The sequence below is a fragment of the Oncorhynchus nerka genome, linkage group LG18 (genome assembly GCF_034236695.1).
Source record: "Oncorhynchus nerka isolate Pitt River linkage group LG18, Oner_Uvic_2.0, whole genome shotgun sequence".
Lineage (NCBI taxonomy): Eukaryota > Metazoa > Chordata > Actinopteri > Salmoniformes > Salmonidae > Oncorhynchus > Oncorhynchus nerka.
In genome coordinates, this window is record NC_088413.1 from 53,642,078 (window position 1) to 53,656,005 (window position 13,928).

Genomic DNA, 13,928 nt, shown 5'->3' on the forward strand with positions numbered 1-13,928 from the left:
TGGCGGTCCGCAAACAAACGTTTAAAGTGCATGCAGGCACCTACTGTGCTGGAATGTACGATCACTCTTGATCTGCCCAAAACTGTACTGCCATTGAAATGGAATTTCAAACCAAATAAATTCCCAACTTCTACTACACCCTCCCCAACCCCATTAAACTTTATATAATCTACCCTAAGGATGGTTCAGCATGTCAAAAACCATTTCAACAGTATTTGTGTTTATTATGGATCCCCATTAGCCACTGTCAAGGCAGCAGCTACTCTTCCTGGGTCCAGCAAAAATTAAAGCAGTAATATACACTATCGTTCAAAAGTTTGGCGTCACTTAGAAATGTCTTTATTTTTTAATTAAAAGCAAAAATTGTCCATTAAAATAACATCAAATTTATCAGAAATACAGCATAGACATTAATATTGTAAATGACTATTTTAGCTGGAAACGGCAGATTTTTAATGAAATATCTATATAGGCGTACAGAGACCCATTATCAGCAACCATCACTCCTGTGTTCCAATGGCATGTTGTGTTAGCTAATCCAAGTTTTTCATTTTAAAAGGCAAATTGATCATTAGAAAACCCTTTTGCAATTATGTTAGCACAGCTGAAAACTGTTGTCCTGATTAAAGAAGCAATAAAACTGGCCTTCTTTAGACTAGTTGAGTATCTGGAACATCAGCATTTGTGGGTTTGATTACAGGCTCAAAATGGCCAGAAACAAAGAACTGTCTTCTGAAACTCGTCAGTCTATTCTTGTTCTGAGAAATGAAGACTATTCCATGTGAGAAATTGCCAAGAAACTGAAGATCTCGTACAACGTTGTGTACTACTCCCTTCACAGAACAGCGCAAACTGTCTCTAACCAGAATAGAAAGAGGAGTGGGAGGCCCCGGTGCACAACTGAGCAAGAGGACAAGTACATCAGAGTGTCTAGTTTGAGAAACAGATGCCTCACAAGTCCTCAACTGGCAGCTTCATAAAATAGTACCCGCAAAACACCAGTCTCAACGTCAACAGTGAAGAGCCGACTCTGGGATGCTGGCCTTCTAGGCAGAGTTTCTCTGTCCAGTGTCTGTGTTCTTTTGCCCCCCTTAATATTTTATTTTTATTGGCCAGTCTGAGAAATGGCTTTTTTGCAACTCTGCCTAGAAGGCCAGCATCCCGGAGTCGCCTCTTTGCTGTTGACATTGAGACTGGTGTTTTGCGGGTACTGCTGTTTTTCGAATACCCGAGCGACATCCGGTGTATGTGACAATAAAAACATGTTTTATTTTTTTTAAAGCTGTTGCTGCAGACATCTTTGAATCTTAGTACAGAGCAGATTTTCTTTTTACCCCAATTGTTAGTAGCTACTATCTTGTCTCATTGCTACAACTCCTGTAAGGCCTTGGGAGAGATGAAGGTTGAAAGTCATGCGTCCTCTGGATGTGTGCTTCTTAACACAGCACACATCCAACCCAGAAGCCAGCCACACCAATGTTTCGGAGTGCACCGTGCACCTGGCAACCTTGGTTAGCGGACGACACTAGGCCATTTGTGCGTCGCGTTACAACAGAGCCTGGGGGCAAACCCAGGGTCTCTGGTGGCACAGCTGGCGCTGCAGTACAGCGCCCTTAACCACTGCGCCACCCGGGAGGTCCTTTAGAGCAGATATTTAACTGAGTTTTTTGGATAACGTGATCACATAAAAAACATGGTTATTTAACAGAAATTATTTTACCTAATTTTGCATCTGCACAGTTCTTCCAGTAAATATGTTTTTGAAAAATGTCTGTGTAAATTGTTAAAGGGCGACTGCAATTCCTCATTTGGCCACGTCTTAGATTTTTTTTAAAGCTGGCGACCATGACTGAATTCAAACGTGAGTTCGTTTTGGGGTGTGTTTTGATATGGGTGTCTCTTCTGTGTGTTCCCCAGGTGGGAAGAGTTAGCCAAATTATTTCGCCAATTATCTTCAAAGGGCTGGTGTGCAACCGTGGCAAAATTGGTTTGACTTTGGATAGCCTCTCTCTGGGGATAGTTAGGGAATGTCAATAAATTGCACAATGTAAATGCACATCTTTCAGTTGTCTCATTAAATGCTTTCAATATGTGTATATGACTTCCTTGAATTTAAAGTTGGTTTGAGGTTTTTAAGTCATAGAAAGTTGGAGCTGTTAACCTTTTAAAATATTGCCCCATCCCACTGGGCACAGACATCAGTTCAACATCAATTCCACATTGGTTCAACGTAATTTAATTTAAATTACATGGAAACAACATTGATTCAACCAGTGTGTGCCCAGTGGGATGTACAAATAGCCCCATAGGGATATCGAATGTCAAACCAAATTGACCATGAGCATTACGATCGTGTCCTGTGCAGCTGCGTTCCGAATTGATGATTAAAATAAACCCAGCCCACAGAAAACTGTTATGTACCCTTCATTCTGTGACATACATTTTCCTATCATCTCCTTTTTGGACGAGACTGACTTTATGACCAAATTATACTATTTACACTTCACAATTTTGACACTAGAATATTATGGACAGTATATAAATAGAACAAGTCTGTAGAGCAGTAGTTACAGTATATAGGATGAGCCTTGACTAGAATACAGTATATACACTGAGTATACCAAATATTAGGAACACCTTCCTAATATTGAGTTGCACCACCCTCCCCTTTTGCATCCGGTTAATAAGGACCAACATCACATGTGCACTACTGTAGCACTCACTGCGCACAGGGAGCAGCAACGAAGTCATCATCACATCATCCAAAAACATGGCAGGCATTGAATGAATGAATATAAAATGCTAATATCTTCGGCTGGGAGTGATTCAATTTAAATAATTCAATGGATGTTATAAATGTCTTATTAGGAATTTTCAAATCTGACTTCTCTATGTGGCCGTGTATGGAAATGGTCTTTCTGGGCCAGGAGTCAGTTAAAATTGCAGTACCAAAGCAAAACTGTAGGAGCAGTCAAAATCGTGCTTCAAGACTGGAACCCTGGCCCCTTGGATTGTTGCTAAGCCTAACCCTTTTCTTAACCTCGTTCTCTTAACCGCCTACGTGAAGTCACCTATGCTGCTGCATTAGTTCAATCAAATGTATTTATAATGGCCTTTTTACATCAGCAGATGTCACAAAGTGCTACACAGAAACCCAGCCTTAAACCCCAAACAGCAAGCAATGCAGATGTAGAAGCACGTTAGTTAGTTAGTTAGTCCCTGATGTTACGGAAGGATATGCTGGTGTTCCGTTAATATATTCCCTTTAAAAGGCACAGGTTTGGGGTGAAGTTCTTTGTTATATGCGAAGTGAAGGCAGGATTTGTCAAAGACTTTATAGTCTACACAGGGTCCACCACTGACATCCAACGTTATGAGGGGCTTATGAGGACCATGCTTATGAGGACCATGCTGGTCCCTCATCTTGGGAAGGGCCACACTTTGTATTATTTCTTCATTTCTTTCTTTACATTTCTTGGTCTTTGTGTGTATTGTTTTGTATTGTTAGGTATTACTGCACTATTGCTACTAGGAACATAAGCATTTAGCTACACCTGCAATAACATCTGCCAATTATCTGTACGCGACCAATAACATTTGATATTTATTTGAATTGGTACAACACTCTTCCAGCTTCTGCTCTCCAACAGCACTGGGACCTGTGGCACGGTTCGGTCGAAGAGGAAGGGGATGCCGGCATTCGGAGGCAGGAAGATGCAGAGAGGGGAGGTGGAGTTCCAGGAGAACAGGTAACGGCTGGCAGTAAAGTGGCATGACAAACGAGACGTCCATGTCCTGTCCACTGTCCATAGAGTAACCAGGTCGGCCACAGGGAAGGTGGACCACCTGACGGGAGAGAGGAAGATCTGCTTGACTATAACCTCAAAATGGGGGCAGTGGATAAGGCAGACATGATAAACATCTTTGTGGAATGCACTCGGAAAACTGGTATAAGTGATATAAGAAGATATTTTTTTTTCTGGTCAACACTGCTGTCCTCAACGGCCACATAGTTCACCACCAGCTAATAGGTGAGAAGATTACTAAACAAGGTTTTTTGTAATTGGACGTACAGTTAACATACAAATATATTGACAATATCTCACCCACCTACCGACTCCCTCATCATCCTCTCCACTCCCTCATCCTCTCCACTCCCTCATCCTCCCCACTCCCTCATCCTCCCCACTCCCTCACCCCTATAGGTGAGGTGATTACCTACCAAAAGTACAGAGAGAATCACATGAGAAAGCTGCTGGAGGAGCACCACACCCCTCGGCGTCCATCCACTGAGGGTCGTCCTGCTGCAGACAATCCCCTACGCCTCACTGCACGGCATTTTCCCTGCAAAGTCCCTCAGACTGCTGCTCAAGGCAGTCGCACACAGAGGCAATGCAAGGTCTACCTGTCCGGCACAAGGAGAAGGAAGCAGAGGAGTTAGTTTTTAGTTTGTGACACACCCTTGTGTGTTGTGCCATGCTTTGGGGAGTACCTTATGCTTAAGCACTACTGAGCACATCTGCAGCAATTACTGACTGACTGACTTAACAGGTACTAAGCCATTGGGGCTGTGGGGTGGAAAAGCAGTTGTTGTTCAATCACCATATGAATACAGAAATATAAGTTATGCATGTTAATAAGTTGTCAGTCTTTTCTTGCTGTTTTTTACCTCTAGTAAACCTAGTTTTAGTTTTTGTTGTTCAACCACTACCAATACTTCAATTGCTTCAATACTAAAGTTGGCCTCAATCTTCTGCAAGAAAGATATCCAGTTCTAGTCATGATGTTGTCAAATAAGGTTCAATGCTGTTTGTGTGGTTGGTTCCTGAAAGTACAGAATAAAGAGGAAATATTTGTAATTAGAATACAGTATCAGGATATAGCAATAAAACAATGTTACAATGAAGTAACATAACACTGCTATAAAAACAATAGGTTGCATTGACAAAATGACAATTATGAATGATATAAGAAACAGTGACTGAAGAGCTCCACAGAGGGGTATGTCAGGGAAAAGCAGAGCTATGCTAAACGGGCCAAATGAAAACACAGGCCAATATAAGGCCAGAGCAGCTTCAAAGTATACAGCTTCAAAGATAATACTTCTCTGACACCATTAACATTGTTTTACAGAGCTAACAGAAGAATGTAGCTAGCTACATAAGCATAATTGAGTACAACACCATAAAGGTTATGAAATTAGTAGCTTGCGTGTCTGTGGTTATAAAGGGGTACACACAGAATACATTATGCTGCATGCATACATACATACATACATACATACATACATACATACATACATACATACATACATACATATGATGTGCTACAGTAGAAACAACATACCACGATATACAGAAATGATTATGATAATGTAATAAGGCACTTACTTTGATAGGAATGCACACGTCTAAAGTTATTATTAGTAAGGAAAACAACAATGAAGACAATTTGGGCGCCAGCTGGAAAATGCTCTGGGGAGAAAAATTTAGTGCAGGTTCTTTTCTGACTTGAGATGTGCAACTGATTGCATATTTGATCTGTGGAAACACTGGGGGAGTGTTTGGGCTCTCGTCGAAGAGAGAAGTTTGTCCGGCTCATCTAGCTAATCCTCTTCTTATATTAGCATAGCATGCCTCAAACGTAAATTGTCCACCACAGTGAAATGGGCTACTTCAATGTGAATGAATGAGGAGGCAGAACACATCAATATTCAGGCTGTTGTTTGAAAATAAAAGTGGTTTGAATACAACTAGAAATTGACAAGTTGAAACATAACCTATAGACAGTGGCGATTTTAGCATGTAAATCTTGGTGGGGCAAACCCCCCCCCCCAAACATTTTTTTTAGCTGCATTCCAGCAAAGCCACTGCACAGCATAACACTAAACAATACATTTATTGCACTATAACGGCGACAAGCGGTGCCCATAAAATGTTGGGGCCTACATAAAACTGTCCCAACAGCAGAGCTTTCCTTTCAGCACCATGGAGTGAATCCTTACCACCGCTGCACCTGGCTGTCAGCGGAGCCTTGTCTGGCAGCGAATCAGTTCATTCAGCCTCATTTACTGCCTTTTAAAAAAACATAGCTGATATAGCTGACCATATCTCCCTGGCATATTACATCATTTCTGCAGCAGCGTATAAGACATTTTTGGACTCACCTAGTTGTGCGGCGACGGTCCTTCGAAGGCAAATTTTGTCATCAAAGAAAATAATTACAATTCCGAGTTGGTAGACTGTTCAAAACATATTTTCCCAGTCTGGCTTCCCAGTTGCAATGCTTGCGGTTAGCCAATGTCACCGATTCCTTCCAAACAACTCATTGTTGAATTAGCGATTTCCAATTTCCAATTGTTGTGTAATGTTTACGTTCAATGGCCGATGAGCACCGATACGTTTTATCTATATTTTCTCTTCATTATTTCTCTTCATAGGACAAGAATTAAAAAGGATTTGCCAGTAGACTTGATTCATGAATCATGATGATGACTGCTAGCTAAGATTGTGAAAGTAAGATGTTGACATGATCAGTCCAATCAAAGCTACTGTACATATAACGTGATTTGACGTCATTTCTGTGGCCAATGACCTTGAGCCTTCTTGGAAGGGCACTTCTATTCTAAGTCTATGGCAGGACACAGGCTCACATTCTTGATGTCTCCCCTTACTAAAAGCAGGTGACGTCGTGTCCAATGAGTGACAGAACACTGAGCCAATCATGGTGCAATGCTTCTACTTTCTGCTGGCCTGCCCCAACACCACAGAAAACACTGAGCTAGGCTGAAACACCTGCATTTTGGAGCTGCGTGTTTGTATGCGGCTTTATTAACTCAATGATATTGTGACACGTATTAATGCCAAAATAATATTTATATATACCTATCATAAAAATAAAAATAAATGTGGGGCTCAAAACAGGTGGAAAGCTGCCCTTACCTGCTCTGAATGATGGGTCGCCACCACCTATAGATAATTAGCAGGCAGCGTGCCTTGGTTTGAGGGCAGCGCAAGTTAACTGTCCTTTCGCGTAACAATATAGTTCTGGAACAGTGAGTGCCTTCTGACATCAAGCGTAAAACAAACTCACGCTGGGGGGGGGGGGTCTGTTACAGATATTTCGAACTTGCATGCGAAAAGGTCTACAGTCTACGTCCATTTAGTAAGATGGCTACCACAACTCACAAGGGTGAAATCTGTGGTGAATCCATATCTAAATATTTGTAAGGTACATCAAATATGATGTGTATGTGTCAAATAGGCCTTCTGAACTGTAAAGTTGTTTTACTGTCTGTAGACATTTCATTAGATGACTGCCAAGGCCCCCAGGGATCAAATCTGCGCTGGCTCCATATCTAAATATTTTCAGGGTACATGAATCTACATCTGTGCCAAATGTGGTGTATTTATCTCAAAAAGTGCCTTCAGAACTTTAACATTGTATTACTGACAATCGCCATTTTGTAAGATGGTCGCCTCAGCACCCTGGAGCCAAATCTGTAGTGGCTTCATGTCTAAATCTTTTCAGGGTCCATAAATCTAGCTCTGTGACAAATTAGGTGCCTTTACCTCAAAGCAGTCTTTCTGAATTGTAAAAAAGTATTTGTTTTTTCTGGGTACATAAATCTACATCTCTGCCAAACTTGGTACGATGTATCATCTTAACTGCCCCCACTACACCCCAAAGTGTACAAATATGTGAAATTTGTCCTGCTGACCCATGTACAACATAGGCTACTGCCACTAGATGGAGACAAACTCTTTTTCTCTGAGTAGGAATAAGAAATTGACTGAGAAACAGCTCAACAACAGTTTCTTGTAAATGTTCAACTCACCACAAGAGTGCAACATATGTCTGAAGAATTATTTCTTCCCAAATGTTTCTTGCTCTTTCGTTTGGAGGTGTTTAGTGAGCTTCATTGTCAGTTGTAATAACAGTCACTACATGTACATACTACCTCAATCAGCCTGACTAACCAGTGTCTGTATGCAGCCTCGCTACTGTATATAGCCTGTCTTTTCACTGTTGTTTTTATTTATTTACCTACCTATTGTTCACATAATACCTTAATTGCACTATTGGTTAGAGCATGTAAGTAAGAATTTCACTGTAAGGTCTACACCTGTTGTATTCTGCGCACGTGACAAATAACCTTTGATTTGATAAACATTGATTTGATTTGACATTGAATTCAGAAATGTAATAAATGTAGTACATGTTATATGTAGTCTGTAGGTAGTCAGACCATAATATCATACACTTATTCAATACTCTGTTCAGCTGTAATAATGTTCCACTTCACTTTTTAATGAATTGTACACAAAAACCTAGTTGTCCATGCTTTGTGTGTGTGTGTGTGTGCGTGTGTGTGTGTGTGTGGGGGGGGGGGGTACTGTACTAGTCATAGTAGTCTACAGGTGAACCCCAGACCGGGGTCTGGTTTGTGGGGAGAGCTAGGGTAGGACACAGCAAGAGAGAGAGGCCTGTGCAGCTGTATTTTGAATAAACAAAGATTACCCCGCTGTGTTCTAATTTACTGCAGAGTGGGAATCAAACTCTAAACATGGTCCCACCCCTCTGCAGTCAAACACGCCAGTGTCTGGCCACCAGCATCCCATTGCACAACCAAAGCCAAAGAGGGACAACCACAGTCACCTCCTAACATACTCTCAACACTCATAAACTTACGTTCAAGCTTTTTCTCTCTCTTTTTTTTACACCAACTTCATTTGAATAGTGCTGTTTTTGTTTTAGGAGGCTTCTAGGTCCAGCTCTTGGAGCTGTTTATTCTGAGGCCATATGTCTTGTCCTACAAAATCGGATTTTTGGGGGGATACTGTTGTTTTGCTTTAGGAGACCTTAGATTATTAGACTGTCAGAGTCCTTTGTTTTGAGGCCATATGTATTTCAGCAATGTTATCATGTTGAAACGTCCCATGCCAGAAATATTCTTTTTAGTAAGTGTGTGGTGAGTACACAGGAACTCGAGCCAACTCATGAATCGTATTCATATCCTCTCTTGAGGATAGCAACACAAGATTGTGGTGGAATTTTCTGAGTGGAAGCCTAATCCACATGAACATCTCTCGCTGTATGGTCTGAGCACTAACAGGCTAAATAGCTATGGAGATGGCCTCCAGATCTTTCCTCTCCCTTATTCTCTCCTTCTCTCTCTCTCTCCCTACTCTCCTCTCTCTCGCTTTTGCTCTCTCTCACTCCTGCTCTCGCACACTAGTTGAGGGCTTCCATTTGGGGATGACATATGGCTTTTATATAACAATTAGTCAAATTCCTCATTCCTGGCAAAGTCAATCTCAAACAGGTTGGCTTGTTTTCCCCTCCCTCCCTCCCTCCCTCCCCTCCCTCCTCCCTCCCTCCCTCCCTCCCTCCCTCCCTCCCTCCCTCCCCCTCCCTCCCTCCCTCCCTCCCTCCCTCCCTCCCTCATATCTTTCTCCCTTTCCCTCCCTCAACCCCCTCCTCTCTCTCTCTCTCCCTCCCCTTCTCTCCTACCACCTGGATGAGTGGATGACGAACAAACTGCACATTTTCCTTCCAGTAACTGACCAAATAGATATTTATAACCAGCTGGTCACCTCCCCCACCCGCTGAGCCCCCCCTCCACCGCCGTGGCTGCGAGAGCTCCTTTTAAAGACCAGTTGTGTCACTCCTGGCTTTGTTCTTAAACAAAGAGATCGGCCCCTCATCTGTCCGTAATTGGACCGACCCTTGGAATGTGCTTGATGTCTCCGAGTGGGCCATTGCCGCTCCAACAGACAGGCAAGGGCCACTCGGGACAGGGAGATGGAGGAGTGGAAATCCCTCTCCCTATCTCTCTCTTTCTGTCTTTCTCGCTCTCTCATCCATTTTGACATAACTGGGAGATCTCTGTAGAAAATAAGACCCCGTGCTAGGTGATAAATGCAACAATCTGCAGCCTCTTCCTGTTGGAGTTGTTGGGTCTTGCTGGGCTGCACCACTATGCTGAACTGTAGGGGGGTTGTGTGTCACTAGTAATTACTAGCTACATGTGGTTAAAAGGGGATTGAATTATGTTTGTTTTTTTCAGATTACGGATTTAATTGCTGGTGATTTGGTAAAATTACAACCAATACTGAATATTACAGGTTGTTTTGCTAAAAAGGTTAATTTCGTACTTTCATAACACAGCCTGGTCTAGAAATAAGTGAAAACGTTTTACTTTGTATTGATGCCAAAAATCCCTCAATGTCATGTTTAGTGTCTAGATTTTTTGCTCTGTCAATGCTATAGCGAGTGGTGTGAGTACCCATGTTTTTTGAACACCCCCCTACCCCAGTTTCTAACCCACCACTTTGGTCATGACTAATTTATTCTCGCATCCTTCACCTTTCACCCAAAACTCCCCTCCTCCATGACACGGGCAACACTAGCTAGCTACCCTGGATAAGTAAATAAATTATGTAATGTGTGACTTTCTTTTCTAGCCCCCTCCCCCCCTCTCCCCACCCCCCTCACATTCAGAGGTGATTACACCAGAGTTAAGGCAGTTGAGAGTTGTGTGTGTGTGTGTGTGGGGGGGGTGCTAGTTTGAGAATGAGGTGGGTGGTGGGGGTTGTAGATAGAAGGAAATAGAATGGTGGTGGGGGGGGCAGAGGCACCGGGCCCACAGGACCAAACCTTTGGGTTCGTCTAGCGCTTCTCCAGCCCAACGGCTCCTCTCTCCCCCCAGGCACCCTCTCCATCCCAGGCCGTCTGGGATCCATGTGCCAGGTGGGTGATTGGGGGGCTGTTGACTACAGCATGCCGTAGCCACTGCCTGGACCTAATGACCTCCTCCAGGGCTGCCAGCCCTATTGTGATTCAGCTCCCCCTTCAATTCACAGGTCTGATATTCTCCGCCCCGGAGACTAGCTAGGTGAGTGTGTGTTCTTTTAGGGCGGGGGGGCTTCCTTTTGGTTGCTTGGAGCAGACAGACACTAATTAAGGGAACAGCACTGTATGTTGTTACCCCATTAGACACAAATAAAGATGCACTGGTAGATATGTACACGGTATAGCCAGGCTCTGTCTCTTTTGTACTGCTCTTCTGGAACACTCCTTCCCTGCAGAACAAAGAACCCACCAACCACACTTTCTATGTAAGCAGGACAAGTCTGTCCACCACCTGGTCTACGTCCTAGCAAAGTCTCCCACCAACCACACCTTCTATGTAAGCAGGACAAGTCTGTCCACCACCTGGTCTACGTCCTAGCAAAGTGTCCCACCAACCACACATATGTAAGCAGGACAAGTCTGTCCACCACCTGGTCTACATCCTAGCAAAGTGTCCCACCAACCACACCTATGTAAGCAGGACAAGTCTGTCCACCACCTGGTCTACGTCCTAGCAAAGTCTCTCTCTCTCTCTCTCTCTCTCTCTCTCTCTCTCTCTCTCTCTCTCTGGGCTAAGCATAGCAAGTGGGACCATCATCACAGGATGAAACAAACTTAAAAAGGGAACCTGAGGTGTATACCACAAAGGTAGCTAGATCTACTCAGCTCTGGCTTCATCCATACTACGACAGTGGATATCGCTTGTCCGCCAGCCCCTAGATTTAGCAGGCTTATAACTGTGCAATCATGTCGCACATGGGTATTGGAATGCCAAACTCTTCATTGAGACAATGCTGAAACATCAATCCATGGACGAGTCAGTGCTACATTTGAATTTGTGCTGAAGTCAAAATTAAAGAAGAGTTATCTTGCAAATTCAGCAGGCTATGGTGTGAAATAGGCTAAAAGTGCCGTCATTATTTGATTACTTATCGTTAATGCTGTCTTTGGTGTGCACAAGCCCCTTTTTCCCCAGTCCTATCGATACAATGATTGTATTAAGTCATACAGAAGTTTTACAGTGCATGAAGTTTCAAATGCATTCTGTCCTTACTAAATGTGTAATGTGATAGATATTTTAACATGTCTATTTTATAACACACAAGAAAACATTAGATTAATAAAATTATTTAATCAGTCACCTTCCTCAAATGAAGGGGATGATGACACAATATTTGCAAGAGAGAGGGAAGCTGACATCAACTCGTGGCTCGGACCCTTAATTCGGAATAAATGGAGTTATCCCTGAATTAGCCTGCCCCGGAGAAGGTTAGTTCTGAAGGATTCGTTGCCGTAGAAATGTACCTGGCTAAAAGAGGAGCAACTTTTTTGGTAGCGGTTATCCTGAGTTGAACTCAGAGTTGACCAAAAGTTACCTTCGTAACTCCTCAAACCTGATTGGTGGTATAGGGCTCTGGTCAGTATCTGTACATGTAGGTTGTGATGTGCACTCACACTGCATGTACGGCGGGTACTCCTTAAAATATCAGCCGTGGAAGAAGAACTATGTATCCTTAACTTATTACAAATTCAATTTCAAGAGACAAGAATGAGACACAGTGCTCAAGAAAGGTAGGAAGAAAATAGGACGGCGCGGAAATGACCGACTGTAAATGATTACTTGTGGGTGACGGGGCTGCTTCAACAGACAGCGGCGGAGTGGAAAAGTGTCAAAGAGATTAATGAAGTGTGTCTTTTCTCTCCTTCACGCCATCCCTCTCTTTCTCGCTGTCTGTTTGTGTGTGTGTGTGTGGGATGGGCCGCCACAGTGGTGTAGTTGGCTGAGGTAAGTATGGTGAAGAGACAGAATGGTGACATTAGCAGCACCTAACTTCGTACACATCAAACCGGGCTTTTTGTAATCCTGTTTGGGCAAAAACTCTCTAAAAGCCATTTTCTCACCATGTGGTCTCCTCAATCTGCCATTGTTGTGACATGTCTGTCCTCTTCTCTCCACAATTCAAAATGCATCCTCCTCAGTCCTCCATGAAAGTGTGTTTGTTTAACTGCTGTGTGTTTGCCTCACAGTGACCTATGGATTGATGCAATGAGTAACTTTTTTATCTTTCATTAGCCAGTGAACTTTTGATAGTTGTTTAACAAGGTTGAGTAAGAAACTGACCTGTAAGCAGAGTGGAATTGTGGGTATCAGTGTGGTAGAATTGGAGGGTCCACCAGCACTGGGAAGACCTGTGAGTTTGGCCCCTCTGTAAGGATGTTGCTGTGTGTGTATGTTTGTGTGTGTGTGTGTGCGCACCCGCAGGCTCTGTGTTCTTTGCCTCAATAACCTCCACAGCCCCAAGTGGTCCTACATGTCCAACAGGCGGCCCAGCCCCGGTGTGGATGGTGTGTAATAGATTCTCCATGAGTAAGCTTTCTCCTGCCATTTCTCCTGCCATTTACAGGGTGAATGTTCTGCCCTCCCAACCTCTGTGGCCTTGCGTGGAGACCTACATGTGTCGGTGTCAGTCCGCAGTGTTTTTAGAGCTGTTTAACACTGTCAGGGTTGACTTATCTGAGTGGGGAAAGTTTCAGAGGGAATAGAGAGACATCTAGAGTCGGCCTTGGAATGTTGTTTCAAAATGGCCAGGGGACCCGCAAAAATGCCCCTATGGAACTTCATTTCTGGCATCCACTGTTAAAACTATAGCTACTTAAATGGGACGAGCAACGCTGACTAGCGGTCTTGCAACCTACATGCTTTTTCAATGAAAAGGTTGGCAGTGTTGGCAGCCCCCTTGTATGATGCTTTGAGATGTAGGCGAGTGTATGTGCTTTTCAAACCCACCTGTGGCTCAAAGTATGGTTGGTCAAATCCCCCCCCATCTATCTCTCTCTCTCTCTTCCACCCCTGCGTCCTCTCTTCCTCAAGCTTCCTCCCTCCTCTCCCCCTCTCCCTCCTCCTCCACCCAAGAGGACGGACCTGAGAGATGGGACCACAAGTCCCCACAGAGGCTCTCAGTCCATCCTCTCTCTCTCTCTCTGTCCCTAATGGCTGACAGATGTTTGTGAGAGAGAGGAGGCTGTATAGCGTGAGTGTGTTTCATGTTAGCTCACAGCGTGATGAGCAGAGA

At 43.5% G+C, this 13,928-nt stretch overlaps 2 long non-coding RNA genes across 2 annotated transcripts in view; one reads left to right on the forward strand and one right to left on the reverse strand.

The window, feature by feature from the left end:
* Window positions 1–285: 285 nt before the first annotated feature.
* The window catches only part of LOC135561892 (uncharacterized), a 31,942-nt gene continuing 18,299 nt past the window's right edge, over window positions 286–13,928 (reverse strand). Inside the window, exons 2-3 of the long non-coding RNA XR_010459745.1 lie at window positions 4,223–4,405; window positions 286–3,846 (exon numbers count right to left, since the gene is read on the reverse strand). This is a non-coding gene — a long non-coding RNA (uncharacterized LOC135561892). The remainder of the gene's footprint in view (window positions 3,847–4,222; window positions 4,406–13,928) is intronic.
* The window catches only part of LOC115146088 (uncharacterized), a 65,658-nt gene continuing 63,928 nt past the window's right edge, over window positions 12,199–13,928 (forward strand). Inside the window, exon 1 of the long non-coding RNA XR_010459746.1 lies at window positions 12,199–12,426. This is a non-coding gene — a long non-coding RNA (uncharacterized LOC115146088). The remainder of the gene's footprint in view (window positions 12,427–13,928) is intronic.